The sequence below is a fragment of the Erpetoichthys calabaricus genome, chromosome 5 (genome assembly GCF_900747795.2).
Source record: "Erpetoichthys calabaricus chromosome 5, fErpCal1.3, whole genome shotgun sequence".
In the NCBI taxonomy this organism is placed as follows: Eukaryota; Metazoa; Chordata; class Cladistia; order Polypteriformes; family Polypteridae; genus Erpetoichthys; species Erpetoichthys calabaricus.
In genome coordinates this window covers 214,482,155-214,498,201 of record NC_041398.2, presented here as the reverse complement: position 1 = coordinate 214,498,201, position 16,047 = coordinate 214,482,155, and positions in this window count along the sequence as shown.

Below are 16,047 nucleotides of genomic sequence, written 5' to 3'. Positions count from 1 at the left end.
GTCCATGCGTGGCACGGGATAAGCATCGAACTGGGAAACCTGGTTAAGCCGATGGAAGTCATTACAAAACCTCCAGCTGCCGTCCAGCTTAGAGACCAAGACGATGGGGCTGGACCAGGGACTAAAGCTCTCCTCGATCACTCCTAGTTCCAGCATTCGCTTGATTTCCAGTTCTACTTCAGCTTTCTTTGCCTCTGGGATTCTATAGGGCTGCTCTCGGACTACAACCCCAGGCTCAGTCAATATGTCATGCGCAATCAGAGAGGTCCGACCCAGTTTTACACTCACCACCCCTGGGATGGACCGGATAGCTGTTTCCAGCTCCTGTCTGTGTCCGACAGTTAAGTCCTCACCAAAATTAAGAGTGTCTGTCTGAGCAAAGAATGAGCAGGGCTGACTGGAGGAGGGGTCTGGGTCCCTTTCCTTCCACGGTTTCAGCAAGTTCACATGACAGACCCGCTCACTTGGTCGACAATTAGGTTGTTTCACGAAATAGTCAACCAATCCTTTCCTCTCCTTAATTTCATAAGGGCCTAGCCCATGGGCGAGCAATATAGAATGAGAGGTGGGGACCAATACCATGATGCGGTCCCCCGGATGGAACTCTCAGAGAGTCGTGCCATGGTCATAATAGTGGGCCTTTACTGCTTGCGCTTCCTCCATGTGACTTTTTAGAATGGGTCTGATCTTTCCAAATCCATTGCATAACTGTGCGATATATTCTAGTACAATTGTCGAGGGAAAGGCCTCTCCTTCCCAGCCTTCCTTTAAAATGTCCAAAATACCCTGGATTTGTCGTCCGTACAATAATTCAAACAGTGAGAACCCCGTAGAGGCTTGTGGGACTTCCCGATAGGCAAAGAGAATGAGGGAGAGGAGTTGGTCCCAATTCCTCCAGTCCCCACTGACCACCTTGCGGAGCATCTGTTTGAGAGTCTGATTAAACCTCTCCACTAGCCTGTCGGATTGAGGATGGTACACCACAGTCTTTAAATGCTTAATTTTAAGTAACTTGGCTGCCTCCTTGAAAGTTTCCAAGGTGAATGGCATCCCTTGGTCCGTAAGGACTTCCTTAGGGATGTCAAAACGTGCAAAGACCCCTACTAGTTCCCATGCGACTGCTTTAGTTGTAGCTGAGCGCAAAGGAACAGCCTCTGGATATCGGGTCGCATAATCCACGAGGACTAATATATACCTGTGTCCTCAGGTGGAGGGCTCAAAGGATCCCACTATATTGACCCCGATTCTCTTGAAGGGCACGTCAATTAGGGGAAGGAGAATGAGAGGAGCGCGGTCCCTCTTGGGAATTTGCCGCAGTTGGCACTCCGGGCAAGATATCCAAAAATGGTGAACTTGCTCATTGATTACCGGCCAGTAAAATCGGAGCTTGATACACTCCACAGTCTTATTGGAGCTAAATGGCCTCCAAGGAGGTGGGCATGCGCTAGCTCACAAACCTGCCGCTGGTAGGTTCATGGGATTAACAGCAACCTCCGGACCTCCCCTCTATGTTCCACGACCTGATATAACAAATCATTTTCGATAACGAAGTGGGGTCCCTGTGGCATGGGCCGGTGTGTGCATTGGCCATTTATGAGAACCACTGCATTCTTAACATGCTTCAGAGAATAGTCATTCCACTGCTCTCTCTTGAAAGAAGCTGGCATCATTTTAAATTGAACCTGCATTTCAGAGAGAGGATCCAGTCTGACCTCAAGGGGCGGGTGGATGATGTAGCTGCCTGCAACGTGCCGGGGAGTTTCTCCGACCCCCTCTTGGCTCATCCATGGAGCGGAAGTCTCCCCAGTCCGGCTGGGTGAAGTTGTCAGGGAGACGCTGCAAAAAGAAATAGCAGGCAACCTGCTGCACAATTTGATAGGTGGTGAGTTCACATGGCCGAAGCCACAACGCCACCTGTGTCCAGAGAGCCATAGACTGCTCCAGGATTGGCGCCTCTGGGTTGTATTTCCAGTACTTTATTTTCCTCACCTGTGAGACTGGGGTTAGCCCACTCATAACTGGGTCCCGGTGGGCGGCTTAGCACTCTCGTCTGAGAGAACATAATAAGCCCTTTTTGTTTTATCCTCAGAGACCAGCCCATGTCCGTGAAGTCCCTCTACATTCTCCCTTTGGAAAGTACTAAGCCCAGAACTGTACTTTTGGAGCGGAACCTGCACAGAGTCTTTCCTGACTGTCGAACACACTCCCAGCCCAGAAACTTGGCCCCGGTACTTTCCTACCTGTCTGGTTATTAGGCCCTGTCCCTGTTTATTCTGGGACAGACTCCAGCCGGCTACGCCAATGTCATAATAAACAACTCCAGACATCGCAAGAAGGTTTGGGGCAGCCACCTGTATATTGTAATCCAGGCTGCAAAAAGGTAGTTGCAAAATTGCACAGGGTAGTTTACACTACTGAGTCCAAGACAGAACTGATGACCAGAGGAAGGGGAACGGCTTTTATGGAGGGTTGACTGGAAGTGATGTTGCCCTCGGGATGGGAACTGGAAGTGATGTTGCCCTTGGGGCTGGGGCCGGAAGTGTCTTCCTCTGGGCTTCGGCACCTGGTGGGATTTCCCAGGAACGGTCTGTAGGGAACTGAGAAAGAGAGTCAGTGCAGCCCTCTGCCCCCTGGTCGGACAAGTTGTTATGATTATATAAGCCCTTCAGCTGCCTCCCACTCGCACATGTGTGACATCAAATTTAATCAGTTGAAATACAAAGAATGACCTAAAATGGTAAAAAGGTTTAAATTTAAAGTTTAGGTTAACAATAACCGAAAAAAGGAAATATTACAAATGGGCCATCTTCAGGGAACATTTATTACGATAAATGCCCTAGTGGTTTTGAAGTAATTAAAGTAAATTAAGCCTTGCAAGGTGAAGCCAACAATTTGCACAGGTGTCCCAACTTCTGTTGAGTACTTAAAAACACTCTGTCTGTCTTAAAGCATAGTTGGAGCAGACTGGGTTACTACATCCTCTGAAGTACTACTATTCCAGTGATAAAAAGCAAGAAAATGGCAATTAACAAATGAAATTGTGCATTGTGCAGGACCCCTTACACCCCTCACATGGACTTTTCACACTTCTACCATCCAAGAGAAGATACTGCAGCATCAAAGCCAAATCTGCCAGGCTGCAGGAGAGTTTTTACCCACAAGCTGTTAGACTCCTTAACACCAGGCTGCCCCCTGGGACCTTCCACACGGCCTCAACCACCTCTAAAAACAGAACTTTTATACATGCGAGCCACTGTCCTGCAAAGACGAGTGTGCAGGTAGAAAAGAACTGGAAATCTCCTACTGACCTTTAAGTATTTTGACACTTTTGTTATCCTTCTGCTGTGAAACATTCTGACCTGTCATTGTTTACACATGTCTTAAACAATTATTATCATACACTGATAATTTCTGTATTATCTATATCTATTATTTATTATTTATTTATTATATTACATATATTATTATATACATATTCAAAACTCGACTTGATGTTTTCTTGGAAGAAATAAGTGGATAGTACTGGCGAGCTTTGTTGGGCTGAATGGCCTGTTCTCGTCTAGAGTGTTCTAATGTTCTAATATCTTACACATCAATATTGCTGCTACTTCTTTGTCTTGTCTTTGCACAATGTCTTGTCTTGTTTGTTTTAATTTTAATTTTAATTTAAATTTTAATTCTATTTTTAAATTATTATTTGCACGTCATGTTGTTATACTGTGGACCCTGAGCTTCGCAATTTCGTCTATCTGTATACTTGTATATGGTTGAGATGACAATAAAGCTCACTTTGACTTTTGACTTTGAAATGAGACAGAGCATTATCACCCTTAGAAGTGTAGACCTTTCATTTAGAGCAGTGTTTCTCAGCCTCAATCCTGGGGACCCCTTGTGGCTGCAGGTTTTTCTTCAAACCAGATTCCTAATCAGTGACAACACCCGATAGCACTGAGCTCATTTAATTAGCTGGGATTATTTTTCTTTTATCCTACATTCAGAAAAGCACAGCAGCATGATTTTTACATTTATAAGACATTTAGAAATATTTCTGCTTTTTCTATAGATTTAAATGCTTAATTCTCTTTTGTTGATTTCATCATATTTTGCCCTTTCTCTGTGCAGTTTTTCCCCTTTGTTGTATCTTATTAATGACAATTAAAAATGAGGAGAGCAGACACGCTAGCAAACAACACTGAATAAGCAAAGGCTGCAACTACTTTAGCATCAGATCCACTAATTAATAAATAATGGATTAATTAAACAATTAGAACACCTAGAAAAGTAGAACGAAAATCAAGATGAAAATATTGTTAAAAAGAAAAAAATACATTATTCCCATATAACTTCTTGGTGCATTTTAATATATATATATACAGTATATACCAAACTTAGTTTTCTAATTCCTGTATTGTTCCCGAAACACAGAACTTGGGAAATAACAGTTCACTTAATTACCCTAGGAGTCCAAATCTAAACAGAAGCTGGTTGGAACAAAAACCTGCAGCCACAGTGGGTCTCCAGGACCGAGGCTGAGAAACACTGATTTAGAGAAACTGCAAAAATAAAAAAAATCAAAGTGCAAGTGAGTACAGTGGTGTCCTACACAATTCAAAGGCAATCGGAAACTGCAATTTCTTAATGGACAAAATAAGAAAGTAAGGCTTGCCTGGGCCATGAAATATCAGTGGTGGACTACTGCAGACTGCAAGAAAGTCTTATGGACTGATGAATCAAAATTTAAAATCTTTGGTTCATCACGCAAGGGTAATTGTACGCTGTTGAGTTGGTGAAAGGCCAGTTCTTCAGTGTGTAACACCATCTGTTAAACACGGAGGATTAAGTTTGACGGTCTGGGGTTCTTTTGATGGAGGCAGAGTTGGTGACTTGCACAAAGAGACTGGCATTCTGAATCAAAAGGGTTACTACAGTTTGGCTGCTATATCAGCAAAAGGTGGCTACTTTGATTAATCAAATTTTTAAATAAAATTATGTACACATAATGATTTCTTGACTTCTCTTTTTCCATTTACCATTGTTTATTTCTTCTATGCCTTAATTTCATAAAACATTAAGACATTAAACAGCACGCATTTACAACAAAATTGAAAAAACTGAGGTGTTCTAAAACTTTTGTCCGGTAGTGGAGGTGCATTTCAAATACATTAATATTATGGTCTCTATCAGCATTATTATTGTACTTGTGGGATTCACCATCCAGTTACTGCCTACTTTAGTAAGACATCTGGAGTGAGACTCATGGAAATGGATGGTAAGAAAACTGTGGATGCACCTTCACAAACCAACCTGATCAGTTGTGTGCATTGCAGACAGTGTGGCCCAAAGGTCCAGCAGAAAGACCAGAACCTTCAATCAAATGATCTATCACATTTACTTTTAGTTTATTGGTTTGAAAGCTTTTCAAAATAAGGCTGTTAATCAACATAATGACCAAATCTGAGAATCATGATAATTTTCAACCAGTTCAGTTTATTTCTAACTTGGTGCCTTTTGCAATATGCTAATTCATCCTGTGAAAAAATCCACCTGTGCAATAACTCTAGATCCCCATGAGACAAAACAAGACCATGCGTTTTATTTCATTCAAATCACTGTTTGTTTTTCTCTGGTTTCGTTGTAAGAGGTGCTCTGAGGATTAGTTAAAGTGTTTAAAATATGCTAGAATGTATAAATTCCCCTTCATTCATTTAATTCTTTTGTTCCAACACCTGCTCTAAGCCATATTTTAAACAGAATGAACTTTACTTTGGGCTAATGTGTTCTCTTTTTAATAAGAATTATGCTGACACTGTTATCAGGTGGAGAATAGAATACAATGGAGAATATGAATGTGCTGGAAGAAAACCCAATGAAGAAGATGAAGGGAGCATAAACAGAAAGTGTTTGCATAATAGAAACACTACATGCATTGTTTATCTATCTATCTATCTATCTATCTATCTATCTATCTATCTATCTATCTATCTATCTATCTATCTATCTATCTATCTATCTATCTATCTATCTATCTATCTATCTATCTATCTATCTACATTTACAGATAGATGGCAGCCTGAGGAGGGCGCTTTACTGAATCCCAGAATAACTTCAAGGAAGCTAGGTAGTATGAGAATGAGCTTATTTAATGAAGAAATACAGACACATGAGGATAAATACATGGAAGAATTAAATATCAAATATATGTCTAACTTCTCCACTGGATCTGACTATACAGGTCTTACACTTCAGTTTAATCACTACAGAAAACCCCCCTCCCTCACACAACCTTTCATATCACAATTCCCCCCACTAATTGAACCCTTCAAATACCCTCTTTCTGACTACAAGTTCAATGGCTTTATGACTGGAGAGGGTCTTTGAGCCCCAGCCAGAAATTACTTTCATGAATATCCTGAATATATGTTCCACATTCAGGAACAGCATCTTGAATGCTTGGGGTAATCTTTCAGGAGCCACTCATGGCTCCCAGTGTCCCTGCTGTTTTTTAGCTTCTAGTTAATGAGTCAGGCAAACATCGGATTATCTGTCCATTATAGTGAGCAGTAGGGAGTCATCAACATAGCGGGACTCTCTCCTGCCACCCTCCATACTAGGGGGCTACGTTTTTGTTATTCACCATCCCTTAAAGCCCTTTCATTAAATGTTTACTTCCATAGTAACTAATTCCAGGGCTACATCCTTAAGCAAGTAGACCAGCATTTCCTTGTGGCAATGACCCCACTACACTGATGTGACTCTAAAGGTGGCTATTTTTTTGTAACCTTCAGCTGAGCATTTAATAGCCTCTTTACCATCCTGAAACACATGAAAACTCCAGCAAATACAATCTCCACCAGGTCCCACTCCACTGTATTATATGAATTATCATGGATGGACTGGCACCCCAGCTGGAATGGACCCCCTATCCTTAACATGGCCATGAAGGCAGAATAATGGATGGTCAGAAAGAGAGGCATGGTGTTCCCTGTCCCGGCCAGGAGGCTGACCTAGAAGGGAATTGTGGCAGGTGATACACTGGGACTGGCATTCCAAGCAGCAATGGCAAGGAAATTTCATACCTAACTATGAGGACAGCAGAGTGGAGGGATGACTGAATGGTGAAACATCCTTTTCCTAGTCAGGAGTCCTGAAGAAATAAGGGACAGTGGGAGACTGTCCCCCACTCTCAGTTCATCCCGAATACAATGGGCGATAGTATCTCTTTTGGTGAGCCCAAGTTTGAACACCTGCAGGGAAGTTGTGGCTGCCCTGTTGGGATCTGTGGGTGTACCAGGAGGAGATATTGGGAGGTGAATCCTCTGTTCCACCTGACCCTGAAGTGCTTCCAGGAGACAATAGTGTGGTACCTGATGTTCTCCACATTGCACAGGCAAGTCATAGTCTGGATAGGATGTCACCAAATCTCACCTGGGCGTAGAAGAGAAAGAAAAGAAAAGAATTGCACATTTTGTGTTCTGGAAGAAGAAGCCTGCATAAGCTATTTGTAGACAATAAAAGGTCATTTGAACCTGGGACTGTATCTGATCTAGTTGTGTCTGAAGTTTGGAGATCTACTCTGCCCCCTACAGGTCATAATATGCATAAAATAAACTGCATACAGAGTTTGATAGGAATGTAAAAATTAAACAGATAAAAGATGAACATAGTTCAAGGCCAGAGTGAGTGAGAACTTACAGAGGAGGTTAGTCATCCCCATAACATGGGAACACATTATAAACAAAGTATGTGTCTGGCATCATTCCATATCCAGAATTAACCTTCAAACTATCAACCTTTGTGTACTTATTCTATTAATAAAGACATAGTTGAGAGAACTCAGGGTTAATAGTGGACAAGAGATGACAAGAAGCTGGCTGCCTAAACAAGTGTGATTCCCAGTCGCTCTGGTGGGCTCCCCTACTTTCTAGTTTCAGTCTATCTTTCTGCTCTGTCAATGCTGGCCTCCCCTTTACTCCAACATTTTACTGACTCCTGGTAAGGTCCAAGGTTTACTCCATTTCCAGAGTAAGAGCAACTATCCTGGAACATCCTCTATTTTATAATTGCAGCTTTTGGTTAATGCAGATCTATTTTAACATTATAAATTGTGAATTTCCCATTGGGATTAATTAAGTATCTATCTATCTATCTATCTATCTATCTATCTATCTATCTATCTATCTATCTATCTATCTATCTATCTATCTATCTATCTATCTATCTATCTATCTATCTATCTATCTATCTAAAATGTTAGCATTATTTTGTTTATAATATTTCTCCATCTGCGGTTTGTTGGTTGGTCCTGCCCGGGATTGGTTCCTGCCTTGCACCCTGTGTTGGCTGGGTTTGGCTCCAGCAGACCCCCGTGACCCTGTGTTCGGATTCAGCGGGTTTGTAAATGGATGGATGGATGGATGGATGGATATTTCTCCATTTAGTATCTGGCCACTATGCATATAATAGCTATAATAACTATGCATTTAAATTTTTTTTTATTTTTTATTATGCATATAATAGCTATGCATTTTTTGGTTGTTGGTGGCACCTTGTGCCACACATCCAAGTTTCTGAATAATGCATTAAAGGACTAACATATTTTTTGTATTTCTTTTTGATACAGGGTTTTTTGACTTTTTCACGTTATTTCAGCTTTGATTGTTGGTTATTATTTATTTCTTCTATAACCCAAAAATCACACAAGGAATGCCTCAATGAGCTTTAACAGACCTTGTTTTTGACTGACCCTCAGCCTTGGCTTCCTAAGAAGACAAAAAAAATGTCCAGTCAGAACACTCTAATGGACCCCATGTTACCTCCATGTTAGTCCTTAAAAGACAGTCTCCAAAGATAACTTCCATGAACAGCAATATGGTTGTACTCATCCATGTTGTGGACAGTGTTCTACCAGCCTAGGGGTCAACAAACCTCCATGGCCCCTCTTTCTCAGTAACTAGTGGATCAGATGGTGCCAGTGTTAGTTCTTTTGCCTGACCTTTATCATTCTATATGAATCTTTTCTGTTTCTTTTCAGATTGCATGCTTTTCCCATTTCACCATTGCACTTAAAGTGTTTTACTTCTGCACATCAGGGTAAAATCTTCCACTAGTTACTTGCTTGTCTTCTCACATCAGAGTGCTGAGGTGCTCAGTCAATGCCTGTGGATTCTTTCTCTTTGGCAGGCCTGTCCTTTGACTACTCTTAATCCAAGTAACTCCCTTTCAGACACGCAACGTCTCACTCCATACTAGACATACGTGTAAATATGCACTATGCACACAGCTTTTACTTTTCCACTTCAGTAAAGGATATACACTTGCATAAATCTGCCAGTCTTGAAAATTGCTGAGCTCAGGGTATGCTTATAAGGATTTACAGTACCTGTATATATTTATAAAACATTCTTAGGTACAATGTTATAGTTTGGTGCACTTTGTATCTTGCCCTGCCACTGTCTGTTTCCACCTTCTCCTACACTCTCTGGCTTCTTTTATGTCCCAGAAATGTGGAAATTAAGTAACGTGGGAGCTTTGGAATGAGGAACTGCAGACATTTGTGTTATTGTGCCTAGTGATGGACTGGCAGCACGTTTAGGGTAAGTTTCTTTTTTTCCACTAAGTTCGGTTGGAATGGACTCTAGCTCCAAGATTACCTTGTAAACAAAAAGAAGTTCAAAAGTAGACAGGGTAAAGGAAGGATAGATCTATCTATCTATCTATCTATCTATCTATCTATCTATCTATCTATCTATCTATCTATCTATCTATCTATCTATCTATCTATCTATCTATCTATCTGAAGAAGGTTCACAATCCCTCAACAATGAAAGCTGAGCCTGCCATTACATAAACCTGCTTTTTCATGTTTTGTCACAAGGTGGCGCTCAAACATTATATGTTGAACTGAACATGAGCAGATGAAACATTAGCATAACACACAAGGCAAAATAAGCTAATATTTATGTTGTTTTTATTATTCATGCCAAACAGTAGCAGTGCTGTTAGGGTAATATGAACTTTTATTCAGCTAGTTCAACACTTTTTAAAATAAGTAAATACCATGTTACCTTCTGGAGACTCAAAGTAGAAATCTTTGGAAAGAAAGTAAATCATGAAACAGTTTGGTAAATGTTAACATATTAAAGTGTATAATTTTCAACATTTCTTGGAATTTCTTTGTATCTGGTACTATTATGAAGACACACATAGGCATTATTAGTCTGTGATAAGTTATATAAAGCATTTATTAGAAATTAACTATGATCAGTGTAAAAAAATGGAGAACTATGAGGATTATTGCAATATCCTTGTTTAAATGAATGATACTGTTTAACAAGATAAAATGAAGGATAAGCATAAGGCAGACGGTCAAGGACAAACATTACATTTATACAAAAAAACCCATAATCACCCCCCCCCCTCCTATTTCCCCCATTCTATAAAGCAGCATTTGCATTCAGTGGCTCTGGGCAGACAGAGTCTAACCCAACATGGTCAGGCACTTACCTCACCTACACACCAGGCCAATTTAATGCTGCCACAATTGTTTAATAAAAATAGCATCTGCGGAAATTACACACCTAAAATATGAAGTTATGAAAATAATATCCTTTGCCTGTCATATTGCTTTTAAATGTGGTATTCAGCATATGCTTTGAAAACATCTGTTAAGCAAGATGTCCTCATTTTTTAAATGCTGCCTTTTAAGAAGTTTCCTTTATTATTAAACAGCTTTGTTTGTGTAAGGGATTAACACTTGTTTAGAAACTACAAGATAGGACTTTGATTAAATGAACTTTGGAAGTCAAAAGTTAACTATTTCCATGATTTTAAGGAATAACTGAAAAGCATCTGACAGCTGTCTTCATGTTATTCTTCTAATATGGTGTCACTCTCTAAAATATTAGCACTATATCTTATATATAAACATCTATGCATGGAAGTGTGTGTATCTGTCTGTCTGGCCCGGAAGTGAGAGGTGGAGTCGGGGTAAGGGCTTCACCTCTGAGGAAACAGAAACTCGCTTAGCTGCTAATACACAAGCGAGGCCAACACGTCAGCAAAACGAAACCTCAGAAGAAAGACAAAGTTGCTTAGCTGCTAACATCGGCAAAACGGTATCCCTTTTATTTTTCCTCCCACCACTAATGCACAAGCGATGTGAACACGTCAGCAAGACTAATCCTCCTAGGAGAGAGACGCCCAGAGTAGTTCTTTTCAATTACCTGACATCTCTACATTTACATTTTTTTTTTTTGACAATTTCCGTAGTTTCTAGGACCCTGGACTTTTTATAGCACGGGCTTACACAGCTAGTTTATATATAAATGGCCAAACCCAAAAGTACTCTTTACTAGGAAATGGTAACAAACAGTGAATCAGGAGTAGGGGTTGGATAAAATCTTAATGATATTCCTTTTAAAGATCATGAAAATAACTAAAAAGTTTAAATGAGAATATGTCATTAAAACCAAATACAATTACTAGAAACTGTACCTCGGTGACTACTTCACACAATGGCCTTTTGATTGCTGATTCTTCATTTTAAGGGATATAACCCACAATGCACTCTCTTCGAAGACCTCTGCTACATCTTAACTAGATCATCTCTTCCACTCTCCAGAATCAGTTGATTTGTTTTTCTCTCTCTCTGTCACTGTTCTTGAAACTAGAAATGTTCTTCTTGGGTTTCTTCAGGGCATGCAAACATGAAAGTGTACAAATAATATCATTTTTTTTCATAGTAAAAAGCCTACGGTCCTGCAATGGACTGGCACACCAACCATGGCTGTTTGCTGCTCTGTGATTAGTGCTGCCAGGTTAGTCTAACAAACCAGGTACTGAATTAAACGGGTTAGACATTAGTAAAAGCATTGTCAACCAGTCAATGGCATACTCTAGAATGAAGACACTGCAGCCTATGAGGGTCTTTTGATGTCAATGCCAAAGCTGTTTTATGTTCATTGATCAACCTGTCACCACAGACTGGAAAAGTGGGATGTAGAATACAGAGAGTAACAAATAAACTAATAATGCACAGAAAAGTTAAATGTGACAAAGAACAAATCAAAAAAGGACAAATTTGACTGTGAAATTGACAGACCAGAAGTTTTATTAAAAGTAAAGAACTATGTGATAATGGAACATATGGATGTGGAATGGATAAAGTAAAATAATTTGAGGACTAGATCAAGAGCGGGAGGAAATTTGGAATGAAAAAGCCACCGTGAATAGAATTTTTTTGTTATGAAATTTTATTGGACAATATAAAACATGAAAATGTACTATACTTTCAAATGTACCTTAACGATGTGGCCAAAAAAGAAGACAATGGAGTAAGTAGAAACAATAATAATGCAAAACATCCCCCACCGGTATGCACATTCAGCATTAACAGCATTATAGGCCCCTGGTCAAAGGAGTGCAATGGGGGCCCTACCTACACAACCACTCACAGGAATAAAAATGTAAATGGTCAATAAAATTAAACATATATTTATTGTATTGGTACTTCCAACAAAATCAGTGTTTAAACATTAAAAAACATTCTGTAAAGCAAAGATTAATCAACACAAATGTTTCAACAACATAACATGAGCCTTGGAAAAACACAAAAGTTTCAACATATAAATGATACTCAATTGGTAAACCATACAGCATAGGGCCCATATACTCGTGCAGCCCCTGGGCAACTGCCCAGCATGCCCATGTGTTAATACGGCCCTGCTCATGACACACCTGTCCTAAAAAGTGACAAACAGAAAGCTTGTTTCTCAGTGTAAGGGTCACACAGGAACTGGAAACTCAGGCCACCAGGGCTGCCTCTGACAGAAATTATAAGAGAAGAAGAAGAAAGGTAAAGAAACTTTTTCCATGGGCCAACCATGGCCCATTTCATTAGTCCAAATCTGAACAGTGGCGTTAGGTGAATGGTTGATCCCAGCAACTGAAAGTTCTAAAATTAAGAAATTATAGAAAGTAGGTTTCCTGGTGAGGGGAGAGGACAATTTAGGATGTTTCCAGTGTGAGGCCCACAGCAACTTTGATGTTAACAAAGCCAACATTGTAAGTCTCTGCTGCAGAGAAGGGAAAGATAAGGGAAAATCCAGCAGTAGCAACACTTCAGGAGGTAGAGGGATATGGAAGGAAGTCAGCAGCATAGGACCAAACAGAATCCTCAAGGGGACACTCCTAGAACAAGTGGAAGAAGGTTCAAAGTGGCATATGGGATCAGGGTCTAGACCTCATTAGATGACGAGATTGCGTGGTGGAATATAATTGATGTACAGTTTTAAATTGAGTGTGCTAGTGCTCAGAGTTTCATGAATTTTTAATGCTTTGGAAAATGGTGTTCCAGCACAATGTTTGACCGTTGGAGAAATCATGAAGCCAATTAAAAACAGCAGGGAGGGATTTAAGAGACGCTTTAATAAGTGAACAAAGACTACTGAATAAATAAGCATGTCCTGGAATGCTAACTGTGGTGACAGATAAGGTGGTCGGAAAAGGATTTTGTGCAATGAGAAAGGACAGGAGAATAGTGCCATGTTTAATACGTGAATCTGATTTGATGAAAATGACAGGAAAAAAAGCTCGGAGGCAATGGAATTAGGTAATGGAGTTTGGACAAGAAAGAATTTCTAGAATATTCTGTTGTTAGAGAACTCCTGTGTTGTAAAAGACAACAAACAAAGGGCCTACATTTTTTTAATGTGGACTTTGTCACCAAAAAAGAAAAATCGAGTTAGAAAATGTACACATGGCGTAAAATTCAAGGACATTTAGGGACTTAGTTAACTAATATGAAAGTTCATGCATTTAACATTTTTAGTTACTTCATCAAAGGATAAGTTATCACATTTTGATTTATTAAATTTTTTGCAACAATGAATCTTTCAAAAATAGAAGTGATCATAAAATATAATGTATTAGAAGACTACATTAAATACCTACTTTTTAACAGTACCGTACAGTGTCACTTAGTTAATAACAGAGCACAAAGAGGCTTATGGTGACCGTCATTCACTGAAGATTTCAGTGATGTGAAAATGACATCAACAGATGCGCTGTTAATAGTTGTGGAGGGTCTGCAACTAACTGTATTTTTTTTTAACTAAAGGTATCCCAAAAATGATTTAAAAAAAAAAAATTCGGATGTGAGTGTCAGTAGGCTTTGCACCCTAGGAACCAAGTTACCTTAAGTATTCTATAATATTTCAGTAATTATTTACTATTCTGATGCTGATCTTTTCTGATCATAAAATAGGTCATTACGATAGCAATTGACAAGAAGAATTCAAAATTAATTGCAGAATTACAGTATTTAAGGGCTCCTCTAGAATGCCGCTTTCTATTGCACGATTTTGCTCAAAAACTAATCAGCACATCATCATCTCATAACAGTCTTAAATTTTGAGATTGGTATTTTTCTGTCCAGCCCTTTAAGCTCTAGACCGTCCACAGGAAACTGTGGACACACAGACACACACCCATCATCGAGATATCAATGTTTTCGTTATCATGGGATCCTAAAACATCAAGATCCATCAAAAACTGGAGATCAAAATTTTTGATGAATCTAAAGCTTTTGCTCTTCCTCCACAGATGATGGGTTATGGTGGGGGAGGGCGCAAAGCAAAAAGCAATAACCACCCAACAAGTGTTTAGTGCAGTAAATACAATTTCCCTCTTTCTCAGCCTTAGTAATAATACCACAAGACAAACTAAAGAATAACTGAACAACAAAGTGAAATTACCAAAAGGAAAATCACTATAAAAATAAATTTGACAATAGTAGCATCAAATCACAATCAGTATTACTCCATGGAAGAAGAAAGCCAGCTGAAATAAGATCCAAATCTAGCTATTAATATTAGTTAGTTTAAACACAATAATTTATTTAAACTATTTAAATAACTAAGAATGTTGAAAGGAGCTGATTTATTGAATAACAGGAACACCAATAGTAACAATTACCTTAACATACTCAGAATACACTCTACCTTCTAACCACATTTTATCATTATATAACTTAGAGGAGCTACACCTTTCCTGATGTAATTAATTAGTTCAAACACCTTTTAGCTGCAGGTTGATCATGTTGATAACGTCTGTTCTTTATAATAATAATGTGCTGGTAATGCCACAGTGAGGTTATTTATACCATAATGTAAATATTTTTAGTTCAGTCTTTTTTTATTGAGTGGCTCTTACAGAAAGTCTTTCCTCTTCTGTTCATTCCCAGATAGGTGACTTTCTTTGTGTGTGTTTCTGTATGAATAGTTTGCGTGTCCATCTCCCCTGGGTGATCCAAGCAATTTTCAGATGAGTAAAAGGGAAAAATATACAAAATACGCAAGTTTAAGTAACTGCCTTTAAGGTAAAATTGAAATAGTAAAGTAATTTGTAGTTCAAATCGCACAGAATATTTTTCCATTTTATGTCGATGAGTTCGCAAATTTACCAATGCTTTTCAATAAGAGATTTGGAAATTTAAGAATTTTGTACAGCATAATCTGCTCAAGATATTTCAATGAAAATTGAACTGTTACAACAAATTTCCTTGAAAAATATCTTTGGATTGGTCCACTGGGAGCTGGGTTGTTTCATGCAGTCAGGCAGACAGACAGACAGATAGTCAGACATGGCTATTGCAATAGGTGCTTTGTGCATTATATGCAAACACACCTAAAAAGTCTCATCTCTGAACACGCTACATAAGCTCACAATTTATCAAACAGGCTCTTTACTGTCTGTAATGGGCTATAAGGAGAAAGCTGAACAACAGTTACTTGAAAACACACAGGAGGTGCCGCAAGTCTGCTTAACTGCATGCCTGCAACTGACCATATTTCAACAGTAAACATCTGGGGACATGAACTTGGGGTAGCAGGTGGAAGGTCTTCTTTTATACTTAACTTATAATTTACATCAAAGTGCATCCCGAAAATATACAAAAGTCAAGTGATTGAAAAAGGATATACACGAGATATTTGGTGAATTAAAGTCAACACACATATAATATCAAAAGGGTTTCATGTTGAGAAAATA